The sequence below is a fragment of the Nomia melanderi genome, unplaced genomic scaffold, assembly GCF_051020985.1.
Source record: "Nomia melanderi isolate GNS246 unplaced genomic scaffold, iyNomMela1 scaffold0588, whole genome shotgun sequence".
Classification (NCBI taxonomy): domain Eukaryota; kingdom Metazoa; phylum Arthropoda; class Insecta; order Hymenoptera; family Halictidae; genus Nomia; species Nomia melanderi.
Genome location: NW_027475702.1, coordinates 11,578 through 17,500, shown reverse-complemented (window position 1 = coordinate 17,500; position 5,923 = coordinate 11,578). Strand labels below are relative to the sequence as shown.

General features: G+C 50.6%; 1 non-coding gene across 1 annotated transcript; it reads left to right on the top strand.

Annotated features, from left to right (window-relative positions):
- Positions 1 to 5,548: 5,548 nt before the first annotated feature.
- LOC143176496 (5.8S ribosomal RNA) lies at positions 5,549 to 5,703 on the top strand. Its single transcript, XR_013001035.1, has one exon. It is a non-coding gene; the product is annotated as a 5.8S ribosomal RNA (ribosomal RNA).
- Positions 5,704 to 5,923: the final 220 nt, after the last annotated feature.

Genomic DNA, 5,923 nt, shown 5'->3' with positions numbered 1-5,923 from the left:
CTGGTAAAGGGTGGCGATGATGCGTTCTATAATAGAAATACCCGTCGTAGCGTTTCTTCCGAGTCAACCCGCTCACGAAACACTCTCTCGTCGTGGAATCCCCGCGTCGGAGAGTAAAACGCGAATTCATAGTATGGAAACTTACGTCTCTCGACGATGGGACGATCCACGCGAAGAGTTGTTACGTGCACGCGTATGGTGCGATTGCGTCGATTCGCTTTTCTGTACGGGGAGTAATAGAACGTTGAGTTGACTTATCGGGTCTTCGTTGGAATTACCGTCGCTGGCATTGTAAACTCCAGATGACCTTGTGATTCCTTCGTCGGGCACTGGTAAAGGGTGGCGATGATGCGTTCTATAATAGAAATACCCGTCGTAGCGTTTCTTCCGAGTCAACCCGCTCACGAAACTCTCTCTCGTCGTGGAATCCCCGCGTCGGAGAGTAAAACGCGAATTCATACTATGAAAACTTACGTCTCTCGACGATGGGACGATCCACGCGAAGAGTTGTTTACGTGCACGCGTATGGTGCGATTGCGTCGATTCGCTTTTCTGTACGGGGAGAAATAGAACGTTGAGTTGACTTATCGGGTCTTCGTTGGAATTACCGTCGCTGGCATTGTAAACTCCAGATGACCTTGTGATTCCTTCGTCGGGCACTGGTAAAGGGTGGCGATGATGCGTTCTATAATAGAAATACCCGTCGTAGCGTTTCTTCGGAGTCAACCCGCTCACGAAACTCTCTCTCGTCGTGGAATCCCCGCGTCGGAGAGTAAAACGCGAATTCATACTATGAAAACTTACGTCTCTCGACGATGGGACGATCCACGCGAAGAGTTGTTTACGTGTACGCGTATGGTGCGATTGCGTCGATTCGCTTTTCTGTACGGGGAGAAATAGAACGTTGAGTTGACTTATCGGGTCTTCGTTGGAATTACCGTCGCTGGCATTGTAAACTCCAGATGACCTTGTGATTCCTTCGTCGGGCACTGGTAAAGGGTGGCGATGATGCGTTCTATAATAGAAATACCCGTCGTAGCGTTTCTTCCGAGTCAACCCGCTCACGAAACTCTCTCTCTCGTCGTGGAATCCCCGCGTCGGAGAGTAAAACGCCGAAGGCTTACTATGAAACTTACGTCTCTCGACGATGGGACGATCCACGCGAAGAGTTGTTACGTGCACGCGTATGGTGCGATTGCGTCGATTCGCTTTTCTGTACGGGGAGTAATAGAACGTTGAGTTGACTTATCGGGTCTTCGTTGGAATTACCGTCGCTGGCATTGTAAACTCCAGATGACCTTGTGATTCCTTCGTCGGGCACTGGTAAAGGGTGGCGATGATGCGTTCTATAATAGAAATACCCGTCGTAGCGTTTCTTCCGAGTCAACCCGCTCACGAAACTCTCTCTCGTCGTGGAATCCCCGCGTCGGAGAGTAAAACGCGAATTCATACTATGAAAACTTACGTCTCTCGACGATGGGACGATCCACGCGAAGAGTTGTTTACGTGCACGCGTATGGTGCGATTGCGTCGATTCGCTTTTCTGTACGGGGAGAAATAGAACGTTGAGTTGACTTATCGGGTCTTCGTTGGAATTACCGTCGCTGGCATTGTAAACTCCAGATGACCTTGTGATTCCTTCGTCGGGCACTGGTAAAGGGTGGCGATGATGCGTTCTATAATAGAAATACCCGTCGTAGCGTTTCTTCCGAGTCAACCCGCTCACGAAACTCTCTCTCGTCGTGGAATCCCCGCGTCGGAGAGTAAAACGCGAATTCATACTATGAAAACTTACGTCTCTCGACGATGGGACGATCCACGCGAAGAGTTGTTTACGTGCACGCGTATGGTGCGATTGCGTCGATTCGCTTTTCTGTACGGGGAGAAATAGAACGTTGAGTTGACTTATCGGGTCTTCGTTGGAATTACCGTCGCTGGCATTGTAAACTCCAGATGACCTTGTGATTCCTTCGTCGGGCACTGGTAAAGGGTGGCGATGATGCGTTCTATAATAGAAATACCCGTCGTAGCGTTTCTTCCGAGTCAACCCGCTCACGAAACTCTCTCTCGTCGTGGAATCCCCGCGTCGGAGGGTAAAACGCGATATATAATAGTATATGCCAGTGGTTCGCGCGCGTCGTCTCTGAGATACGCGGTCGACAGAGTTCCGAAAACACGTGATGTGCCACGATTTCCGTGCGTCTTACATCTTTCGACGATGGGACGATCCACGCGAAGAGAACGTTCGTGCTTGCGTGAGGTGCAACAGCGTCGATTCGCTTTTCTGTACGGGGAGAAATAGAACGTTGAGTTGACTTATCGGGTCTTCGTTGGAATTACCGTCGCTGGCATTGTAAACTCCAGATGACCTTGTGATTCCTTCGTCGGGCACTGGTAAAGGGTGGCGATGATTCGTTCTATAATAGTAATACCCGTCGTAGCGTTTCGACCGATGTCACCCGCCACGAATGTCTCTCTCGACGTGGAAACCCCGCGCCGAAGAGTAAACGCGAAGGCTTACCATACGAAAGAAAACGGTATTATACGCCTGTGGTATGTGCGTCTCGGCTCTGTGATACGCGATCGGCAGAGTTACAAAAAAACGTTGATGGGCCACGATTTCCGTGCGTCTTACATCTTTCGACGATGGGACGATCCACGCGAAGAGTAGTTACGTGCTCGCGCGAGGTGCGATAGCGTCGATTCGCTTTTCTGTACGGGGAGAAATAGAACGATGAGTTGACTTATCGGGTCTTCGTTGGAATTACCGTCGCTGGCATTGTAAACTCCAGATGACCTTGTGATTCCTTCGTCGGGCACTGGTAAAGGGTGGCGATGATTCGTTCTATAATAGAAATACCCGTCGTAGCGATTCGGCCGAGACACCCGCCACGAAACTCTCTCTCGTCGTGGAATCCCCATGTCGGAGAGTAAAACGCGAAGGCTAACTATATAAGAAACATATAGTATTATTTATGCCTGTGGTTCTCCGTTTGTCCTACTCTCAGATACGCGACTCGGAGAGTTACGAATAATCGTGATGGACCACGATTTCTGTACGTCTTACATCTTTCGACGATGGGACGATCCACGCGAAGAGATCATTCCTGCTTGCGTGAGGTGCGATAGCGCCGATTCGCTTTTCTGTACGGGGAGAAATAGAACGATGAGTTGACTTATCGGGTCTTCGTTGGAATTACCGTCGCTGGCATTGTAAACTCCAGATGACCTTGTGATTCCTTCGTCGGGCACTGGTAAAGGGTGGCGATGATTCGTTCTATAATAGAAATACCCGTCGTAGCGATTCGGCCGTGTCACCCGCCACGAAAATCTCTCTCGTCGTGGAATCCCCGCGTCGTAGAGTAAACGCGAAGGCTTGCTATAGAAGACTATAGTTTATACGCCTGTGGTTCACCGGTTGCCTGCTCTCCGGGGTACGCGATCGCGCAGGAGTTACGGAAGAACTTGATGGGCCACGATCTCCAAGCGGCTATATCTTTCGACGATGGGACGATTCACGCGAAGAGAACGTTCGTGCATGCGTGAGGTGCGATAGCGTTGATTCGCTTGTCTGTACGGGGAGAAATAGAACGATGAGTTGACTTATCGGGTCTTCGTTGGAATTACCGTCGCTGGCATTGTAAACTCCAGATGACCTTGTGATTCCTTCGTCGGGCACTGGTAAAGGGTGGCGATGATTCGTTCTATAATAGAAATACCCGTCGTAGCGTTTCGACCGATGTCACCCGCCACGAAATTCTCTCTCGTCGTGGAATCCCCGCGTCGGAGAGTAACCGCCGAAGGCTTGCTATAGAAGACTATAGTTTATACGCCTGTGGTTCACCGGTTGCCGGCTCTCCGGGGCACGCGATCGCGCGAAGGTTACGGAGGGACGTGAAGCGCCCGAGCAATGAAACGTCCGCAGGAGGAAACGAGCAACCGCCGAACATTGTTTCGCGACGTTTCCATAATGTATTGTCGTTTCGCTCGCATCCCGCTTCTTTCCCCTAGTTTCCTCGACGCGTAGTTTCGCAGCCTTAGTGGACGAATCATTCTCGATTCGAGGAAAGATATGCAGTGGGGCGTGCAATGAGCCCGCCAGAGACCACGATCTCCAATGCGTCTTTACATCTTTCGACGATGGGATGATCCACGCGAAGAGAACGTTCGTGCTTGCGCGAGGTGCGTTAGCGTCGATTCGCTTTTCTGTACGGGGAGAAATAGAACGATGAGTTGACTTATCGGGTCTTCGTTGGAATTACCGTCGCTGGCATTGTAAACTCCAGATGACCTTGTGATTCCTTCGTCGGGCACTGGTAAAGGGTGGCGATGATTCGTTCTATAATAGAAATACCCGTCGTAGCGATTCGGCCGAGTCACCCGCCACGAAACTGTCTCTCTTTCGTCGTGGAAACCCCGCGTCGGAGAGTAAAACGCGCGAAGGCTGTGACTGTAACATATATATATACAGTATACAATGCCTGTGGTTTTTGCGCGTGTCGGCTCTTCGGTATACGCGATCGGCCAGAGTTACGGAGGGACGGTGAAGCGCACGAGAAATTGAAACGGCCGCACGATTGGAACCGAGCAACCGTCGAACATTGTTTCGCGACGTTTCCATAATGCGTTTTCGTTTCGCTCGCATACCGCTTCTTTTCCCCTAGTCTCTGAGACGCGTTTTCGAGCCGTTCTTCTACTATCGATTCTCGTAGAGAGAAGGGACCGGGTAGTCTGGAAGTGGAACCCGCATCTTGCGTGTACCGTACACGGAATTGAGAGGACCGGCCGTGAAGCTCGTTTTAAAGCCGTGCGTCTGACACCCAACTCTTGCGCGCCAATTTCGCGGCAAGAGATAATATGGGACGAATGACCGGCAAAGAGCCAGCTGTGAAGTCTGTTTTTTTAATCGAATCCGTGGACGTGTGTATGCCGTAGCGTCGCTCGTCGTGTTCGTTCATGGTCGTTCCGAGAGAAAGAACGAAAGCGGTAACGAAGGGACCGGCCGTGAAGCTCGTTTTAAAGCCGCGCGTCTGACACCCAACTCTTGCGCGCCAATTTCGCGGCAAGAGATAACATGGGACGAATGACCGGCAAAGAGCCAGCTGTGAAGTCTTTTTTCATTATTTGCTTTCAATCGATCGATCGGTACGATTCGTGCAACGTTTCGCGCGATGCGACGCGAAAACATGCGCGCAACAATAGATGCGTCTGATCGGAAGAACGCGAGGGTCGACTGCACGCGATGGATTCAGTATCGGGTAGGATACAAAATATATCCCCGTCGTTTCCACGCGTGCGAGTCTTCTGCGTCTTTCGCGGGTTTTTGAATGCACTATACGCCCGGAACGTCGAGAAATATATACATATTACTTGAACGTTTTTCGTCTCGAAAGGCTTCGGTGTCGTCTCCAAGGCGACGCCTGAATCTCCTTCGCGCGCTGGTCGGAGATTCAGGTATCAACTTTTATCTTCTCTTTGAAAGAAGAGAGATATTAGGTCGAACAAATGAGAATAAAATTATATATGTGAAATATAAAATTTATACGATTACCCTGAACGGTGGATCACTTGGCTCGTGGGTCGATGAAGAACGCAGCTAATTGCGCGTCAACGTGTGAACTGCAGGACACATGAACATCGACATTTCGAACGCACATTGCGGTCCACGGATACAATTCCTGGACCACGCCTGGCTGAGGGTCGTTTACGTACCATACACTGCTTGCGTAGCTCTGTCAAATCCCCGCCGTCGTTCACCTCTTCGGATCGAACGTTTTTTTACCGAAGGGCGCAAAGAACGTTTCTGAGTCGGGTTAAGAGAAGGATGCTACGTACGAGCGAACGATGGGTGTCTCGTCGGCGTTTGTCGCGGACACGCGAAAATTCTGTGAATTTCACGGACAGTGTACGTTCTAGTTGTTGC